Source organism: Myxocyprinus asiaticus, chromosome 19 (assembly GCF_019703515.2).
Source record: "Myxocyprinus asiaticus isolate MX2 ecotype Aquarium Trade chromosome 19, UBuf_Myxa_2, whole genome shotgun sequence".
In the NCBI taxonomy this organism is placed as follows: Eukaryota; Metazoa; Chordata; class Actinopteri; order Cypriniformes; family Catostomidae; genus Myxocyprinus; species Myxocyprinus asiaticus.
Window position 1 is genome coordinate 14,787,328 of NC_059362.1, and position 21,942 is coordinate 14,809,269.

Below are 21,942 nucleotides of genomic sequence, written 5' to 3' on the forward strand. Positions count from 1 at the left end.
TTCCAAATTCAATTCGATATAGATTAATTTGGGTATATTTTAGTTATAATTTCCCCTTTGCTTACATATGAAATAAATTATCTTCCTCTAATGCTGTTAATTATACAGGGGACCTTCTAACTAGGTACATTATGAAAATATTAATTTTACTTATTATATTTTATTAGTTTTTCATCATTTTGGTCACATTTTAGCTTTTTAAAAATGAACAACTCAATGTATTTAATCAATAAATATAGTATTATATTGCATATATTATATTTTGTTACATGTTTATTGTTTAACTGCATAATTTGTACTATTTATAGGTATTTACTAGGGGTGTATTGTTAAAAGTTCTCATGGTTCGGTTTGTATCACAGTTGTAGGGTCACAGTTTCGGTACCATTCGTTATTTTGTTTAGGGAAAACAAAAATATTACTGCCAAATCCAAAGTAAAAATATACTAATTGGTAACAGACACCTCAAGAGATTTGCCCTCACTACAAATAACCATGATTTTACTACAGTAACCATAGTTTATACATTGCATTTGTAGTAAAATCAAAGAAACCACAAAATTAACATAGTTACTGGTTAAAATACTATAGTAAAATCAAGATTGCTAGATGGAAACTACAGTATTACTGTGGTAAAACAATGGTTAATTGTATCAAAACTATGATTTCTGCCAAGAAAATCATGGTGACAGCAGTCCTTGTTTTTACAGTCATGTTACTACAATATTACTATAGTAAAACAATGGTTAATTTTCATTAGGGTCCTTTAGTTAAAAAAAAAAAAAAAAAAAAAAAAACTTTCTCTAATTACTAACTCAACCTTTTAACTTAATACCTGCGTTATTAAGCTTCATGCATCAACATAAAGTGCATTTCAAACTCAATGTATATTCAATGTTCAGAATCTGTATATCACTAAAGAAGAAATAAACTTGCTATGAAAATGAATATGAGAATGGATGTCGTAACATGGCTCGAGTATTTTAATCATATGCATCAATGAAGTAAGGGCAACATAACTTTGGCTATGAACCCCCCAAGTGCTTTAGTTCTTGTTTCATGTATGTCCGGACTAGCACCGAGTGCCTGTTTAAAGATAGAAGGGAGTGTGTCTGTGTGCAGTTTTGGGCTCACCTGTGGCTCTGTGCGCACCGTACGCTATATATCCTCAGGTGATGTCAGCATATATAGCTAATCAAATATCGATGTATTACCAGTATACGGCACTCGCGTCGAGCAATGTCTGCAAACAGAGCCTGTTTTGTTAACGTTTTTGGACCATCGCTGTTGTAATTGACTGCATAAAGAAAATGTTCCCAGACAGGAGACTTAAATGACGCATGGGCTTCTCTCTTCTCTCCATTTTGCCAACTAACGCATGCAGAACTGTGATGTCATCAACTGATTTAACATACTAACAGTTAATAGGACAGCTTCTCTCTGTAGAAAGTTGACCCACGTGAAACACAGGTGGGGTGTGTCCATCTACAGAGCCATACAAGTGCATTAGCGGAGGTTACAACAGCGCATGTCTATTTGGTGCTTTATTTTCTTCGCCAAACTCTGTGATCCAGATGCGTTATTACCCTAGAGATGAACCATGGAGCAAATGCTTACCAAACCGTATAGTTTGTATTTTTACGAGAACCATTACACACCTAGTATTTAAATTGATTTGTTGAACACGTGCTATAAACCGGAACTGTCTCTTTAAGGTAACCCGGCATTTCTGTTAACAGCGTCTTTAAATTAGCGCATGTTAGCGAGAGAGACTCGAAAAAATGACTGTAGAGAACAGAAAGGGTATTAAAAGAGAAATTATTTATTGACAAATCAGTTGCGTGGATCTCGTCTTTGGACACGCACAGAACAACTTTTACTCTCATTACAAAGTTATGTTGAGAAATATGTTTGAAGATACAAAGACTATTGTGCAACGAGCAGCCCTATTTATATCTGAAAAAATGCATATGTGTATCGATACTCATCGGGAAATTGTCTGATTATCGATGGCATTGATCCCAAGCCTACTTGCCAGATTAAATATGTCGAATTGAGAATGAGATTTGAAATTGAAGCTTTAATTTGGAAGTGTTTTTCACACAAAACTGTTATGACTTCAGAAGAATATGAATACAGTGTACAGGTCATATGGTCTACTTTTATGGTACTTTTATGATGTATTTTTGTCCTTTTTGTAAGCTTGAAAGACACTGAACCATGGTTGTATGGAGAAGATCTGCACAAAGATTGTGAAAAAACTTCTCCTTTTATGTTCCATGGAAAAAATAAGCGCCATATAGTTTTGAAAAGACTTGGAAATGAATTTTCATTTTTGCATGGACTATTCGTTTAACAAGCATGACTGTTTTTCTGGGACAGCCATCCGATATGACTCTCTTTCTGTCTCTATAGATTTCCTGTTCAGTCTCCTAACATCCTTAACTTCCCTGTGTCATGACAGAAATTCTGGCAGACACGGTTTGCTTTTCATCCGACAGACAATTAACACACATACTGTACATTTCCACACGAACAATTTAGTTTGTCTGGTTTTTGTAACTGCTGATAGAAATCAGATCTGTGAGATGCTGCAGGATCAGATCAGTGCAGCATGAGTTTCATTACACATACACACACAGTTTTTAAAGGCCAAAATATTTCTCATTTACTTTCACTTAGATGCACATGCAGGTACAGTGCATCTTTTCACTGTCCTTCCAAGTTAGGACACACTCAGTCACACACGACTGGATGACATTTAAGCATGACGAGTTATGGGAAAGAAAACTTTGGCAAAGATTTGAAAACCATTCAGCTGTACTGCAGCTATTAGAAACATACAGTGGCCCCAAAAGTATACATTGATCAGCCACAACATTAAAACCACTGACAGGTGAAGTGAATAACATTTATTATCTCGTTACAATGGCACCTGTCAAGGGGTAGGATATATTAGGCAGCAAATGAACAGTCAGTTCTTGAATTTAATTTGTTGGAAGGAGGAAAAAATGGGCAGGCGTAAGGATCTGAGCGACTTTGACAAAGGCCAAATTGTGATGGCTAAATGACTGGGTCAGAGCATCTCCAAAACGACAGGTCTTGTGGGGTGTTCCTGGTATGCAGTGGTTAGTACCTACCAAAAGTGGTCCAAGGAAGGACAACCGGCAACAGGGTCATGTGCACCCAAGGCTCACTGATGTGCGTGAGGAGCGAAGGCTAGCCCGTCAGGTCTGATCCCACAGAAAAATAGCACAAATTGCTGAAAAACGTAATGCTGGCCATGATAGAAAGGTGTCAGAACACACAGTGCACCGCAGCTTGCTGCGTATGGGGCTGTATAGCCGCAGACCAGTCAGAGTGCCCATGCTGACCCCTGTCCACCGCCAAAAGCACCTACAATGGGCACGTGAGCATCAGAACTGGACCATGGAGCAATGGAAGAAGGTGGCCTGGTCTGATGAATCACGTTTTCTTTTAGATCATGTGGGCGGCTGGGTGCGTGTGCATCGTTTACCTGGGGAAGAGATGGCAGCAGGATGCACCATGCACCAAGAAGGCAGGCCGGCGGAGACGGTGTAATGCTCTGGGCAATGTTCTGCTGGGAGAATTTGGGTCCTGGCATTTATATGGATGTTACTTTGACATGTACCACCTACCTAAAGATTGTTGCAGACCACGTACACCCCTTCATGGCAACAGTATTCCCTGATAGCAGTGGCCTCTTTCAGCTGTATAATGCGCCCTGCCACACTGCAAAAATTGTTCAGGAATGGTTTGAGGAACATGACAGATTTCAAGATGTTGACTTGGGCTCCAAATTCCCCAGATCTCAATCTGATTGAGCATCTACGGGATGTGCTGGACCAACAAGTCCAATCCATGGAGGCTTCACCTCGCAACTCACAGGACTTAAAGGATCTGCTGCTAATGTCTTGGTGCCAGATATCACAGGACACCTTCAGAGGTCTTGTGGAGTCCATGCCTCGACGGGTCAGAGCTGTTTGGCGGCACGAGGGGGACCCACACAATATTAGACAGGTGGTTTTAATGTTGTGGCTGATCATGACAGAAATTCTGGCCACAACATTAAAACTACCTGCCTAATATCATGTAGGTCCCCCTCGTGCCACCAAAACAGCACCAAACTACATCTCTGAATCGCATTCTGAGATGCTATTCTTCTCACCACAATTGTACAGAGTGGTTATCTGAGTTACCGTAGACTTTGTCAGTTTGAACCAGTCTGGCTATTCTCTGTTGACCTTTCTCATCAACAAGGCATTTCCGTCTACAGAACTGCAGCTCACTGGATGTTTTTTGTTTTTGGCACCATTCTGAGTAAATTCTAGAGACTGTTGCATGTGAAAATCCCAGGAGATCAGCAGTTACAGAAATACTCAAACTAGCCTGTCTGGCACCAACAATCATCCATGCAATTATCTAATCAGCCAATCATGTGGCAGCAGTACAGTGTATAAAAACATTCAGGTATGGGTCAGGAGCTTCAGTTAATGTTCACATCAACCATCAGAATGGGGAAAAAATGTGATCTCAGTAATTTGGACCGTGGCATGATCGTTGGTGCCAGATGGGCTGGTTTGAGTATTTCTGTAACTGCTGATCTCCTGGGATTTTCACACTCAACAGTCTCTATAATTTACTCAGAATGGTGCCAAAAACAAAAAAACATCCAGTGAGCGGCAGTTCTGCGGATGGAAATGTCTTGTTGATGAGAGAGATAAACAGAGAATGGCCAGACTGACAAAGTCTACGATAACTCAGATAACCATTCTGTACAATTGTGGTGAAAAGAATATCATCTCTGAATGCTGTTCTGAGATGCGGGTTGGCGCTGTTTTGGTGGCACGAGGGGGACCTACACAATATTAGGCAGGTGGTTTTAATGTTGTGACTGATCTGTGTATATTTAAAATCAAGCTTTTGACACTTAGGAAAATTGAGGGACTTGCACACAACTATTACACAAGGTGCAAACATTCACTGATGCTCAAGAAGACAACACACTATATGCATATTATACTTTATGTAAATATCTGTAATGTAGATTCTGAAGAGCAGTACTATATGTATATATATATATATATATATATATATATATATATATATATATATATATATATATATATATATATATAAATCTCTTTTATATTTGTATACATTGTGAAAGGGGTGTGAACATTCATGAGACAAAAGGGAATGCAAACTTATCTTCTCAACTCTATACTGTATATTGTTTATTAAACCTCTGATTAATGGGTTATCAGCTGTCTTCCTTTTCTTAGGCTGTCTATCTTGTTTCTGACCAGCAAACTAAATCGAGCAATTCAGTGATTTGGCAACTAAAAACATCCATTTGGCTCCTTAATGTTTCAGTTTAGGAGCCAAAGGCTCCTAAGTAATTTTTTTAGTCTGGAGCCCTGCTCTCTCACCTTTGTTCACTTCAATTCATCTTTAACTCACAAAAAAACTAACTCTCTCTTATTAATGAAGCTGCGTATTATTCACGATAAGAAATGCACAGTGATGCATATATTATGATTCAATAAGTTGCGAGCCATCACGTTATAATCTAGCTGCAGCAAGCGCGCATGAGGGGGACGAGCGCCCCAGTGCCAGAGTGTGCATCAGCCGGTTGCAGTTTCAATCTCTCCCCCTTAGATCAGGGACATTTGCGCAACTCATAGAAGAGGCGCTGACCGCACAGAGAAATGCCAATTTCGGAGTTTGTAGTTATTTATGTGACCTGCTTCCTTATTATTTTAACTTTATTAAAGCTATAATGCTTTAAATATAACTGCATTAAAGATGTAACGTCAGGGTGTTTCCTTTAAAGAAGCTCGACATGCAAGTTTTGCTTCAGTGGAGCTCCAGCTCCACTTATTCCACAACGAGAGTGCTTCTGTTTTTACTTTTTGTATTTTTGCATTATAATTCCCTCATACTTTGCAATCTACATCAGCTGTTTGGAAGGTTTGGAGTGCATCTGTACTGTTGAGCTGTGTATTTCTTCCTCTCCTCAGTCAGGCGCGACCTGCAGTGCTACTCTCACACGTCGTTAGAGTTAATGAGATCTCATGTTACGTTAAATGAGATCAAACGACTATTCAACAACAAGATTTTTTGTCGACATTTTTTATTATCGACGTTGTTGATAACGTTGATTAATCATTTCAGCCCTGCTCCAAATGATTTCTGGTGGCTTTGTCACTGAATATTAACAATATATATTTACGACAAGTTTGTTGACAACTAAGATTAAGCAACAGTGTGAAAAGTGCAGTGATTTTTATTGAACTTTTTATTTAGCCGTTACATGTTCAAAACTTAGTGTCATTAGACACAAAGTTTCACAGCCTTTATCTTGTGACTTGCGAGCAGAAGATCATTAAGATGGTGTTGTTTTAATAGTCTCTCTGAATTAAACTTAAGTATGAAAAAAAGACAGCATTAGAGTTTGTAAGTTCGATTCATTTCAACTGTCCTTGTCAATTAATTGATACGAATTCTTATGTAATAATTTGTTTGCATCAATACAAATTATTCATGGACGTTTTCACATGGCATTTTTTAATGCATAAGTGTCAAAAGATATAATAAATATTGTCAATATGCAAAAAAATGTATTATAGCTATATCGGCCAGCCCTAGTTTAACCAGCCACACGTGTCGTCCAGTTGGACACTATCGCTTTAGTTAGTCAACCTCTACCTACCATACACAGACGTGTAAAGAACTCAGTAGCCACATTTCCACTATCAGGCCAAATAAGGGCGTGCTAGTGCGTGCCAGGGCCAGTTGTGTTCCCAATGTCACTTCCGGGGGTTTATCGTGCTTCCTCAGGGCCAATGGCCAAGCGCCCTGGCCCACCGATTACCCTTGGATTGAGGTGGGACCAATGTCAAAGGTGGAGTTTTGTTGAATCAGGTCAGTGGTTTCAGCACCAAGATACTCAATTCCCAATTTTTCTAGCTACCAATTTACCTCAACAGATCAACAGGGAATGGAGAATCGTCAGTACTGGTCAGTAGACGAAAGGACTCTTCTGAATATTTGGGCTGGTGAAATGTGAAATGTCTGATCGACGGCATCTGCTGAAACAAAGACGTGATTAAGCATATTGTAGCCAGATTTGCCAAGTTGTGTATCCAAAATAAAATTGTGGGCAACGTACAAATGCATGTTTAACTAGTCTCCAGAGTCAGATACCTCAGTTTGAGCTTTCCTCTTGCTTGTGGAATGGGAGTGGCATGTTATGTTGGCACCGGAGTGCTGTATTAAGGGCGGGTTTTAGGGCAATACTGCAGGGCTATTGGCCTGATGGTGGGAATGCAGATTGATTTTGATCTCACATATCGAGTTCCAAGGCTATTGGCCCTGACTGACCAGTTGATAGCTCTGGCTCTCACTGGCCCGATAGTGGAAATGCGGCTTATGAACTAGGGCTAAATCTTTCCCTCATTATCATATATGTAAAATAAAAGGAGTTTGAAGTGTTTATCATATTATGAGACCATGAGAGCCGCTTATTTTAATTTCTGCTTCTTAGTTGGTAGATGTAAACTGGGAATTTGTTGCATCTCGGAGCCCATTCCTCCCATGTAGCAAGAGCTGACTGGGTTATGGACCCTGAAAGTTGTTGTGCGAAAAACCCAGCAAAGCTGCTCCTGGAAACAAGGGGTTTTCACCAACGCATTTACTTTTTGTCCTGTCTGGATGAAGGTACAGCTGGCATTTTTTAGTACTGGATGCTCATTATATAGATGGAGGATGATGTGTCATTTTTATTAATGTAACTGGAGTGGAATACAGCAGTGGTCGACCAACACGATATTTAGAGAGCAGGATGGCCAATATAAATCCTGATATATAATACAATTTAACAACAGTAAATCAGATGTACACAGAAGTTCTTAAGTGAAACAAACTCCTATTTTATTAAATATCTCTTTAAAAAAAAAAAAAAAAAAAAAAAAAAAACTTGAAAACAGGAATGTACTATACATTGACAAATCTATTGGTAGATTTTGGAACTGACACAAGGAATAGTTAACACTTATGTTTATCGGCCAAGCGAACACTTATCAGCAGATGTCGATAATTGCAAAGTGGCCAAATATCGGCCGATTAGTCATTTGTAATACCTATATATCGGTCTGTCACTAGAGTACAGTTGAACCTTTTTGTATCCTTATACAGAACATTGTTCCAAGGCTGCATGTCTATTGGTTTATGTGTTGGGTTTAAAGTTGAAGTGTGTGATTTTTGTGCCACTAGCGTCAACAAACGGAACTGCAATAGTAATCACTGTTTTCGAACAGATTCATCACATTGAGATGTGCCACATCTGGCATTTGCAGTGTGGACTGCATTTTTTTTAATTATTTGAATGATCTAGTTTGTAGGCTCTCTGTCTGACAGATATTGTTTATATTGTTATATTTTTGTCACAGTACATTTATTTCCTTGTCTAGCTGTGGAGCTTCCATTGTTCTCTTATGGAGACTGCAGACATGCATGCATTCACACAAACGTGGACAATTTGTTATTATTGTGACAAGAGAGACCGTACAAGAACATACTTGCTCTTTTTATTCATCCATACTCACTGGACCGCAAAAGATCATATTTTCCATTTTAACGGTCGCGTCTTATCACCCCCCTTAGGGCTTATTCCATAGGGTTTGCTTTCTTTCTCTTACTCTGAATATCAAATGAAATATGGATGAACAATGCACAGAGGGGCCCCAGAGCAGTGTTTGTGTGTGTGTGTGTGTGTTCATGAAAAAAATAAGTGGAAAAAGAGGGTTAACCAACTCTCTCTGCAAACAAACACATTGTGTAACAGTCTGATGGCACAAAGATAGCACTGAAAGTAATATATGCTCCATTCCAAAAACTAGTGAGCTGCCTCCAGAGACAGCATTTTAAGATATCGTACTGACTTGGAAAAACTGAGCAGCTTCTTTCCCAAGTCAGAAAGCAAAAGCTATAGTCAGCTGAAAGATGAATGGATGAGTTTTATGGGGCAAAAATGCATCTAAATGATGGTGGGAAAAACTGAGTTGTTCAACTTGTTCAAGTTGTTCATTCCTTCAGGCTTATAGTCTCTATTCTCCGTTACACTGTTTCCTCGGCAAGTTGCAACAAGACAGCATTCAATCATGGAACCGCGTGTCTGTCTGTGCATCTTGATAGCAGAACTGTGATGTGATTTTAATACAGTAGTTTGCCTGATCAGTACACTGTGTTCACCTTTTACACATGATGAGAACCAGAGTTTTATGAGATAGTTTGGGTTCTAAGGCCATTTTTCTGTAGAATCATCCTCTTATTTCCATGATGACACTATTGAAGCAAAACCTACTTTTGTTTATGGTTTCTGCACTGATTCTAAGGAAACATCAGCGGAATGGTTTTAAATATGTTAACGTTTTAAAATGAACTAAGAGTACTAAACTTACACCGATGAGCCAACATGACCACTCCCGGTCAGCAGTGGTAAGTACTTACCGATTGTGGTCTGAGGAGGGACAAACCATAAACCGGCGACGGGGTGTTGGGCACCCAAGGCTCATCGATGACAAGCCAGTGGAGGGAGTGTGATGCTCTGGGCATTGTTCTGCTGGGAAACCCTGGGTCTGTCATAGGGTTTCATGGTATACCGGTAGTAAAGAAATATCACAATACCAAAAAAATTTAAAGGGTATGATATCATCTTGTTGCTAATTCCGGTACCATGTTACAGTATGTTGCCATTATTAAAATCTTTTGAGATGTGACAGTTTTGAGATGCAATCAATGACGATTTGAAAATAAAATGTAAAAAGCCTCGATATGGCCAAATGTATTCGTTAAACAATGCTACAGCTGTGGGCAGTGGTGGCTCAGCGGTTAAGGCTCTGGGTTATTGATCAGAAGGTTGGGGGTTCAAGCCCCAGCATTGCCAAGATACCACTGTTGGGCCCTTGAGCAAGGCCCTTGACCCTATCTGCTCCAGGGGTGCCGTATCATGGCTGACCCTGCACTCTGACCCCAGATATGTGGAAAAAAATAATTTCACTGTATATGTGCAAATGTATAATGCAAATGTATAATGTGATAAATAAATATAATTAATAATAAAAAAAAAAGAATGAACAAGATGTGCTGCTACTCTATGATCTACCTCACACACAGACACAACACACACTACTGGTGCTTTGTTTTCATGCTGTGTGTTTAGTGTATAAATGTCTGTGAACACTCAAATCTCCTTCTCCATTGCAGCTCGGAGATTTCAGCTCACGAGTCACAACAGGAGTATTTTATCCAGCATTAATGGGAAGCTTAATATAACTAGCCCATCAAACCAAAAGGAAGAACTCAAAGGTTTGTCAAAATAAAAGTCTGCTAAAAAAAAAAAAACTTAAGACAAGAACTACTGTATAAAAATGTAATATTCAAAAAATAGCATTGATACTCATAATAACAGTAGTATAATATTAATTTTTTTATTATTGTTATTATTAAATTATTGTTATTATCTGTACTGAATATCAGCATGTTGTGATTAAGTCATAGCAGCCTTGTGCCTGAGGTTTTTTTTCATTAATATTTTCATTAATACTCTGAAGCTCTGTTGTGCAGCATTTTATTTTACCAAAAATAAAATAGCAATTTTCTTTTAAAAATTATTATAATTTCATTTTACTAAAGCTGTAAATCTATTAAATTGATTAAACACTATTTGATCATAACATTTAATAAAAACATTTAACATGGAATCAAGTATCAAGAAAATGCAGAATCTGTATCTGTAAGACATTGAAGTCATTTTCTGTGTAATTATCAAAAATCTGAGGCTTTTTATTTGTTGCCCAAATATAGATTTCGTATCAGTACCAAGGTACCAGGGCTGGTATTGTACCGAAGCCAAAACTTTGGTATCGGAGCAACCCTAGTCAGGCCATTCATGCGGACATCAATTTGACATGTGCCATCTACCTAAACATTGTTGCAGACCGGGTACACCCCTTCATGGCAATGGTATTCCCTTCAGCAGGATAATGCGCCCTGCCACACTGCACACATTATTCAGGAATGGTTTGAGGAACATGATGAAGAGTTCAAGGTGTTGCCCTGGACCAACAAGTCCGATCCACCTCGCAACTTACCGGACTTAAAGGATTTGCTGCTAATGTCTTGGTGCCAGATACCACAGGACACCTTCAGGAGACTTGTAGAGTCCATACCTCAGCGGGTCGGCACTTTTTTGGCAGCACGCGGAGGACCAGCAGCATATTAGGCAGGTGGTCATAATGTTTTAGCTCATCAGTGTATATTAGTAGCTGAAAGCGTCATCAAATCAACCTAAAATATATAATTTGTACCTTAAAAAAAAAAAAAAATGTTTAACTCTTTCAAAAGTTAAATTCTGAATTTATAATTATAATACTTTTTATAATTTATGTTATTAATATTAACGATATATATACCAGTGTTTCTTAAACTTCGGGCACTTTTAGCACTGTAGATTTCTTACATTTACATTTAGTCATTTAGCAGACGCTTTTATCCAAAGCATGGTGGTGGTAGCATCATGCTGTGGGGGTGTTTTTCAGTGGCAGGGACTGGGGGACTGGTCAGGGTTGAAGGAAAGCTGAACACAGCAAAATACAAAGATATCCTTAATGAAAACCTAATCCAGATCTCAAGACCTCAGACAGTGCCGAAGGTTCACATTCCAACAGGACAATTACCCCAAGCACACAGCCAAGACAACACAAGTGTGGCTTAGGGACAACTCTGTGAATGCACTTGAGTGGCCCAGCCAGAGCCCGTACTTGAGCCCAATCGAACATCTCTGGAGAGACCTGAAAATGGCTGTCCACCGATGGTCCCCATCCAACCTGACAGAGCTTGAGAGGATCTGCAGAGAAGAATGGCAGAAAATCCCCAAATCCAGGTGTGCAAAGCTTGTGCATCATACCCAAAAAGACTTGAAGCTGTAATTGCTGCCAAAGGTGATTCAACTAAGTACTGAGTTAAGGGTCTGAATACTTATGTCAATGTGATATTTCAGTTTTATCTTTTTAATAAATTTGCAAAGTTATCAAAAATCTGGGTTTTGCTTTGTCATAATGGGGTATTTTGTGTAGACTGATGTGGAAAAAATAAAATTTTAACATAAGGCTGCAACATAACAAAATGTGAAAAATAATGAAGGGGTCTGAAAACTTCCTGAGGAACATAGGAAGCAATTTGTCATACAAAGTTCAACAACATCTACAGTGTTGTACTAGAGACTATTTAGCAGAGACGGGCCACTTCTATGAATGGGAGAAGTTGGAAAGCCCAACCAAGAAGCTGTAGCACCCAACGGTCAACGGATGTAGAAAGGAAGTCCCACCTTATAGGTAAAAGAGCCAATCACCTTTTAGGTACAGACATCGCCTGGCAATCAACTCACTAACGTGCATGCACATTAGCTATACAAGCCGGGAAAATTGCGTGTTTTAGCATAATATGAGGTAAAGAAGCATATATTATGATTCGAATGTTATCAGATTTAATTGCTGATTTGAAATATGTTCTTTGATCATTATCTTGACCAACCATTTTTGAGATTTCTGTGTTCCCTATTCAAGTAGATAGGAGCTGCACTGGCATGACTGGAAATAGCTTCTCGGGAGCGTTCCAAAGATGGCCGACAGTGGACTGACTTGCTAGAAAGACTTTGGTTGTACTGCCAAGCTCTCAAGGTGGCTGGAGTAGTATAGGTGCAAGCGTAGAAGAAAGAGACAGAGAAGGATAAAATTTTTTTAATTTTTTTTTATTGTGTACAGTAAGTGCAATTTGTGTGGATTGGTTAAGTGCTCGTGGAACAGATGTGTTTTCAGCTGGTTCTTGAATGTTGAGATGGTATCAGCGGATCGTGTGAAGGTCGGAAGCACATTCCACCACAGTGGAACAGAGAAAGTGAACAATCGTTCATAGACCACAGAGAGTGAGTTGGAGTATAGACCTGGAGATATGAATTGAAGAGGGTGCAGTTCCATAGGCTGTCCTGAAGGCCAGAGTCAAAGTCTTGAATTTGATGCGGGCAGCTACAGGTAGCCAGTGAAGTTAAATCACTTCAAAGTAAGGTCTGGTTAAAACCCTTTCACACCTTTTTATTTTATTTTAATCAAAGCGATTTTTTTTTTAAATTAATTAATTAATTTATTTATTTTTTATCAAATTTTTGATTTTGATTTTTTCATTAAAATTCCCACCACAGTGTTCTTTCAACCACATTTCAAGTTTTGTCTTGTTTAATATAATTCTGTGTTGAAAATTTTGGTAATATGGAAATTAAATTTTTAATGTTGTTGAAATAGCAAGACAGAGGAGGCCATTTTAAGGCTAATTTTATGTATCCTAAATACAAAAAAATAAATATTTTCACAAATTACAGCTTGATTGGAAATGACACCTAATAAAAATATTCTGCTCACAAGTGATATTTACCTTAAATTTTCTTTGTTTTCTTCAAACTTCATTCATATTTCAAGCATTTTAAGTATTAACCATGCTTTTCACTTACACTTGTGTTGACTTGGTTAAAAGCACACTAACTTAAAAATAAAATAAATAAATATTGGAAGCAAAATTGTTTGGTGTGGTGGAAATGACGCCGCTACTAATGATAGACCGATATATTTCAGCCAGGCTGATTAATCAGTGGATATCTTGCCATTTTGCAATTATCAAAAATCTACCAATATATTTAGCAATGTCGCTCGACCACTAGCCGCAACTGTGAAATTAATTTTTGAGAAATTTAATAATTTTCACACAATTAATATTGTAATGGTTTGTGTTTATTTCACTCTGTTTATTTAATTTTTAAACATGTAATAATTTTTATTTTTATAATGGATTTCCATTATTGCTTGACACAATACAATGCGTAATTGCATATCGCAATGCGTCACGATTTGAAATATTGTGATACCTCACAATATCATAATTTGGTTCAATTTACGAATCAATTTCAATTCCAATTCATTTGGGTATATTTCAGTTATATGCTGATGTCTGATGAAGAGCATGTAGCTCCAAACATTACGTTTTTGTCTTTTGGTGAGTTCATTAAATTGATTTTGAAGTAACATTGTGCCAACTTTGTTGTGTTTACATGATATGAATACACACATTTTTTAATATAAATATCAATACATGGATCTAAAGTATCGATGCAATATCATGAGAAAAAGTATCGCAATATATTAATATTTGATTGTATCAACACAGCCCTAATTTCCATAGTTTCCATAGTTCCATGGAAGACTGGGTCTTGGACAACACTAAAACAATAAGTCTGTGCATAAAAGGTATTTCAAAAGTACCAAAAATAAATAATGCGCCTCTAAGTTAGTTTTAATTTGACCTTTATTTTACAAAAAAAAAAAAAAAAATGTATTTATTTATTTATATAATATATATATATATATATATATATATATATATATATATATATATATATATATATATATATATATATATATATATAAATATTTTTTTTTTGTTTTTTTTTTTTATAATAATCAACCCCTGGAACATTAAATTTCTCAGTGTTGAAGAAACACCCATGTATAACGAACATGCAAGGTGCAGGAATATGTAAAGTTTAAAATGTTCACAAATGTTCCAATTGACCCTTCGCTAAGGCCAGCCTTAAAAGCGTTTCTGACCAATCCTGTCTTAGCAGCTATTGCCGTCCGCCATCCCTCTGACATGCATTTGTTTTTTTCCAATGAACATCTTTGGGAGTAATGTGTGTTTGAGTAGTTTGAAGCAGAATTCTATAGAAATGTAAAAAATGCTTAAATCTGGAGAAGAGCATGCTGTGTATTAAACTGTGTCATCCCTCATTCCCAAGTGAACATGTATAACATCAGCAAGGACTACATTTCTACATTTGGTCCAAGGTAAATTAAAGCTGATAACTTAACATGAATTTATTTGCTTATTGATCCAGGTCTTAGTAAAGGCGATAGTAAAAGACATGTTTTGGGTTGTTTAAACTCTTGAAACATGCCAAGTTTGTCAAATTTTTATGTTCTTGTGACATGCTGGGGCGAATGGTTTCAGTTCAGCCTTCAGTCTGTATAGACTGAGGAAGAGTGTTCTCCTTAATATGCTGTAAATGTTGTGCAGAGCCATGTGATGTTTTTAAAGCTTATTTTCATGTATCTGAGGCAAAAAAGCATGATGTCCTTCTTTGCATTAGGCCTTAGGACTGACCCACAATGCAATGGTGGCGTCTGGTCTCTACAGCCGTGTCCTTAACAGTCCTCTCTGACCTGACACTGAAAGTTCAGTCACAACCTACTTCTACAAACACATACAGCTGCTGTTGTTTTTAGCCCTCTATGCATTCATTTTCTTTGCTGTATATACAATGCCACCTAGTGGCTTCCCCATTGAAACAAAGTGTGCTGGTCCTGTAGGTGAGCACACATGCCAGCTGAATGCTGTAACTGCATTCTTTTCTGCTTAAAGCGCCTCTGATAAAAGTTAAGTTTGACTAAGTAACTTTTCTCTCCCTCTCTCTCTCTCTCTCTCTCTCTCTCTCTCTCTCTCTCTCTCTCTCTCTCTCCTTTTTTTCTCTTTCTCGCAACAGAATTTAATCAGCAGAGGATTCAGAGTGAAAACACAGCCAATAGAGTGCAGTGAAGGGAACAACTGTCACTATGCTCATTTGACACATACCCGGTAAGTTATCTTAGAGCATGTGTTAGTCTTGTTGCACACTTTGTAAACAGTTGTTTTGAAGCCTTTTGGCAAATCAAAGCTGTTTTTGCTTAGCATGGTGTTTTACAGGTTTGACCACACTTGTAAGTAAAGGTTGACTGATAGTGGATTTTGCAGATACCGATATGTAAGAGGGGGAAAGGCAGATAACCGATTAATTAACCAGTAGTTTTTCAAATCCATTCATAGAATGTTCATAGAATATGGACAGTTCATTGATCAACCAAAACCCCAATAATAACCCCCCAAAAATTGTGGACTCTTATTTTGAAATGACAGAGACCTGGCCCAGTTACAGTGCTCTAAATTTGGTATTAACCAAATTAAGCTTTTTATAGCATATGCACTCACTGAGCACTTTATTAGGAACACTGGGGTTTTAATAAAGTGCCCCACGTGGTCTTCTGCTGTTGTAGCCCATCCGTCTCAAGGTTCGACGTGATGTGCATTCTGAGATGCTATTCTGCTCACTACAATTGTACAGAGTGGTTATCTGAGTTACCGTAGCCTTTCTGTCAGCTCGACCCAGTCTGGCCATTCTCCGTTGACCTCTCTCATCAGCAAGGCATTTCCGTACACAGAACTGCCACTCACTGGTTGTTTTTTTTGTTTTTGGCACCATTCTGAGTAAACTCTAGAGACTGTTGTGCATGAAAATCCCAGGAGATCAGCAGTTACAGAAACACTTAAACCAGCCCGTCTGGCACCAACAATCATACCACGGTCGAAATCACTGAGATTTTTTTTTTTTTTTATCCTTTATCTTTTTTTAATTTCCCCATTCTGATGGTTGATGTGAACATTAACTGAAGGTGTTGACCCGTATGATTTTATGCATTGCACTGCAGCCGCACCAGTGGCTGATTAGATAATCGCATTAATAAGTAGGTGTACAGTGTTCCTAATAAAGTGCTCTATAATTCACTAGATCAGGTTCAATTAGGAATAAGGTTTATTATTATTAACAAGATATGAATTGGAGATATGATGTAGACTATGTCCATTTACCGGTAGTCACATTTTTCTTTGCATGCCCTCACTTCAATTTATAACACTTGATTATCTAATCAGAATGACATTGGTCGATATTCACGTCTTATGACTCGATTGGTGATCAGTAATTTGACCGATTGCGTAAACCGATCGCTCATGTCGCTAAAGACGTGCGGCTTCTTTAAGAGTTTAGCAGTTAAGAACACTACAGTGGGAGAGGTATGGCGAACATGAAAAGTTTGTGTACTGTTAATGTGGCATTTCACATGCAACAAGCAAAGGGAAAACAGTGCAGTCCTTATTATCGTTCGTGATGGCAGCTTTTCAGTCTCCGCCGGGCATAGGCATCTCAGTAATAATGCGAGTTACAAAATGTGGTGTAATTCAAACATGTTTATTAAATATCTCCCGATTTAATGGCATTAACAATAGTAGCACCCACGGAGTGCAAGCAACATGTGAAAAATGAACTGTTAATATAATCATCCAACTAAATGAAAAGGCAGGGAAGGAATTTATAAATATAATAATTCTTTATACAATATTAAGATACCATAATATAATGTATTAAATATAATGCAAAAATAAAATAAAGGTATAAAAATAATTATATACAATAAATCAATCATAAAAAATGTCACAATTAGTTTAATTGCACCAATGGGTTATCAGTTTGTTTTCAGTTTGACTCTAAGCTTCATTTTTTTTATTTCTTTTTCTTTTTTTATTTTTTATCTTAATATAGAGAATATTTTGTTAGCCTATACTTGTTTTAAAGTCTTTTAAAAAAGCTTATATATATATATATATATATATATATATATATATATATATATATATAAAACTGTAATTAGGGGAAGAGGAAAATTCAGTCAATAGTGACAATGTGCAGAAAGCTTGCATATAGCCAGTTATGACAGAGGTCCTGATAAAACGTAAAATGATCGGGATCGGTATCAGCCGATCAGGTGACAAGAAGATCGGTGATTTGTATCAGCTGTAAAAATGCTGATTGGGGCATCCCTAGAAATATGGATAAATTTTGTCAATGATGAAAGATTTAGATGCATCAAATCCCAAGATGTCAGTGATTGTTTTTATTTCACCTCTAGAGGCTGCTGTTATACTGTAGAACCAAGGCGTTCTAACTGTAGAATCTTCCAGCGCCGAGCACAGAGGAACCCTGAGGATTAAAGAAAAAACTATCAGCAACTATTGCTGATAGTATATATCTGTCTGCCTCTACCTGTGAGGGCCAGCTTTTTTTATTTTAAATTGCCATCACAAACATAGTGAAACATGTCAAAAATCGACTTGTGAAGATATTTGAAGTCAAACCTATGGTGTCGGAAACAGCCAACGTTCCCGGCGAGGAAAACAACTGGACATGCTAAATTATGTATTTATTAAAATGTAAAAATGCAGAAAGTTTTTTCATCTTCGGTTTTGGAGTAGGTGTAGGGTTAGGGGAAAGAATGTATCATTAGCTCAGTATGAAAACAATTGAAGTCATTGGAAAGTCCCCACCATGATTGAAAAGCAAGCGTGTGCATGTGTGTCAATTAGAGCTGTTGCGAGGATTAGTTTGCAATTTGGCAGCACCATAAAATCCTACAAACTCTCCACAACACCTGTTACTACAAACCCTAAACCTCAAAAACACACAATTACGAATGCCTTCATAACACCTGTTCACTGTCAGAGGAAAATAAAAACAAACACAGTCATTGTTGGTCCTATTACTCTCTGAACATCTGCTCATTTTGTTTCACGTGTAGTCAAATGTTTTGATAGTGAGGCCAGCAGTTATGTGTGCATTTACCATCGTCACTGAGTATGTTGTTCTCTTGCTGTGGTGAACGGTTACATTGATTCACAATAATACACCCCAGGGCTCAGCAAAAATGATGACCGGGGGCTAGTGCAACCGATTTTCGGCCCAGTTGACAGAACTGTCACTAGTTCTTATATTCTTAAATTAATATATTGTTAATTAGGCAGGTGGTTTTAATGTTGTGGCTGATCGGTGTATATATCCTTATATTCTGAGACAATGATCAAATAAACACTCTTATTGCTACACTTTTGAACCCCTTCCACATATTTTCTCACTCAACATTGATCGGCTCCATACAAGTTTTTAGCTAAGTAAGACTGATGAAATGAAAGTCGAGTGAGTGTGTTGGCTGTTTACTTTAAAATAAACTCAAACTTTGACTGCAGTCATCCGAGAAGAAACTTGTTTATGACACATGTTTCCGGCCAAACTCCTCGGCCAAAACAGCATTCTGAGGCTCTCAGGAAAAGATTTGCTGATGCTGGAAAGCGCTGCTAAAACATTGCTAAAGACTTATTAAAGCCTCTAAATCCACTGTCAAGAACATAATGTTCATATAAAGGAAATATATCTGTACTCTTCCCAGGAGAGTGTGTCCAACTAAAATCCCTGCAGTAGCAAGGCATACAATACATCGAGACCAGGGTTTTCAACCTTAAAGGGATAGTTCACCCAAAAATAAAAATTCTCTCATCATTTACTCATTACCCTCATGTCATCCCAGATGTATATGACTTTGTCTTTTGCAGGACACAAACGAAGATTTTTAGAAGAATATTTCAGCTCTGTAGGTCCATTCAAAGTAAGCGAATGGTGGCCAGAATTTTGAGGCTCCAAAAAGCACATAAATGCAGCATAAAAGTAATCCATACGACTTCAGTGGTTAAATCTATGTCTTCAGAAGCGATATGATAGGTGTGGGTAAGAAACGGATCAACATTTAAGTCCTTTTTTTTTTACTATTAATCTACTTTCAAACAGTTCTTCTGTTTTTTAGTGATTCACATTCTTTGTGCATATCGCCACCTACTGGGCAGGGTGGTGAAAATAAAATAAGGCATGGATAAAGGAAAGGGAAAAAAATAAATAATATATTCACAACAGCCCAGCAGGTGGTGGTATGCACAGAGAATGTGAATCTGCAAAACAGAAGAAATGTGCATAGGAGGGCTGTTTGAAAGTAGATTAATAGTAAAAAAAAAAGGACTTAAATGTTGATCTGTTTCTTACCCACACCTATTATATCGCTTCTGAAGATATTGATTTAACCACTGAAGTCATATGGATTACTTATATGCTGCATTTATGTGCTTTTTTGAGCTTCAAAGTTCTGGTAACCATTCACTCTCATAGTATGGACCTACAGAGAAATATTCTTCTAAAAATGTTTGCTTGTTTTCAGCAGAACCTTCAGACTCTCAGCCAGGGACCCCCCCCCCAATAAAAAGAGGTTTGATTTTCTTTATAATCTCATTAAAGGGATATTTCATCCAAAAATAATAATTATGTCATCATTTACTCACCCCCATATTGTTCCAAACCTGCATGACTTTCTTTATGTGTAATACAACAGATCAGCATCAGTTACCCTTCACTTTCATATAATGGAAAAAAGATGCAAAGAAAGTCAATGAGGACTAAGGCTACCAGGGCAAAAGAAACTATTTTACCTAAGATGTGAGTATGAAATCTGAATTGAAAGTAATGAGATGAAAAACTGGGTACCGCAAACAAATAAAAAGTCAGTACATGAATAACACGTCTTAGAATTAGCCTAAATAAAGAGCGATCAGTGTCGCCTGTTTTTTGAATGACTCTGAGTCAGTTCTTTTAATGAATCATTTAATATAACTTACAGACACAAGAGACTCAGTCCAAACAATTGGTGTTGGAGGGTCAGTGATCAAAGCCTGTATGTTCTACCTTCACCACCAAACTTGACATTGTATGTGCTCAGTGTTTAAAAATGTAAGTTACTCTGACTTAAATGGCATAAAAGTTGACTTTTTCTTTATTAAGTAAACTCATCACATAAGAGGTGTGTTATAATAAATGGTTCTTAAATAATTGTTGTGTTTAGTTGTAATTAGGATAATTTATGGAGGGTAGAGGACTCTCCCCATTGCTAAAATCAAATTCCGTAGGCAGCATTGCCAAGGAGGGAATACAAATTCCCTCCAAAAACAAAACATTAAGAACAGAAAGACGAGATTATTTCCAAATGGACATTATTGCCTGTCTCAAGTGTTTATAGAGTAAACTGTTGGATGGTTATGTTGATGAATGAGAGATGAGACAAAAGTGAGTGGAACGTTCTGGTAGAAATGAGAAACATTATGTTTGGTGATAATGAGAAACTGTATTTCAACAAAGGCACTATATTCCAGCCAAGAACTGAAGTGGGAGTATTATGGTTTGGGGAGGTTTTTGCTGCCTACGGATCTGGGCGACTTGCAATCGTTTAGAAAACAATACATTCTACTTGTACCAGAAATTTAAAGGAGGATTTCAGCAAAGATCCTAAACTCACTTTAAGTTTACACCAGAATGACTAAAATGCAGGACACGTTCCATAAAATAAAGTACAAAATACTGTCTGAAACTCAGAAAACTTTCAAAAAATGACTAGTTTCAAACTCAAATATTATATTCTATGCTTTTATCTATGTATGTTTGCCATGTTTGCAACCCTGTCGAAATTTGATACATGTCTGAATACAGTTTAATACCCTGACTTTCAAGCAATTAACATTAAATAAACATCAAAATTAAATGACTCTAGAATGGGTAACAAGGTTGCAAGTAGGGATGGATATTGATACAGATTTCACGATTCGATTCAGATTCACAAGCTTTCGATTAGATTACAATTCATATGGGTATTTTTCCAGTAATGATGTCCATTTTGCTTACATATGAAAGAAATTCTCTCCCAGCTAATGCTGTTAATTATACAGGTGACTATGGCTGGGCGGTGTGGGGATGGAATAAAATGTCAATCGATAGAGATTTTTCTATACCATCTATTTTGCGGTATGTAAATATCTGTGTGCGCGACGCTTCTCTTGGCTGAACATAAGACTGATAGCAAGATTCAAACACGGAGAAAGATGAACACTGTAAATTCTCTCAGGAATTATTAAATAAATTACACCTTAGTCAACCGTGCATTTATCTAGTAGTCTATATAGTTGGCAAAAAGTCCAGTGTTAGACTAAATTAAAAAACAAAACAAAAAATCTGATTGAGGGGTTTGCACCAGAATAATAAAAACTATGCTGATGTACAGTTGCAGAGAAAGCTTTTTTTTT

General features: G+C 37.4%; 1 protein-coding gene across 3 annotated transcripts in view; it reads left to right on the forward strand.

The window, feature by feature from the left end:
* LOC127410382 (ras-specific guanine nucleotide-releasing factor RalGPS2-like) overlaps nucleotides 1-21,942 on the forward strand; it is a 198,312-nt gene that overhangs the window by 44,685 nt on the left and 131,685 nt on the right. For 2 of the 3 annotated variants that reach the window (XM_051645616.1, XM_051645618.1), the window contains exon 2: nucleotides 15,671-15,762. The exons of the other annotated variant lie outside the window; for it this stretch is intronic. The gene's annotated coding sequence lies outside the window, so the exon portion shown is untranslated. The remainder of the gene's footprint in view (nucleotides 1-15,670; nucleotides 15,763-21,942) is intronic. 3 annotated transcript variants of the gene reach the window in all.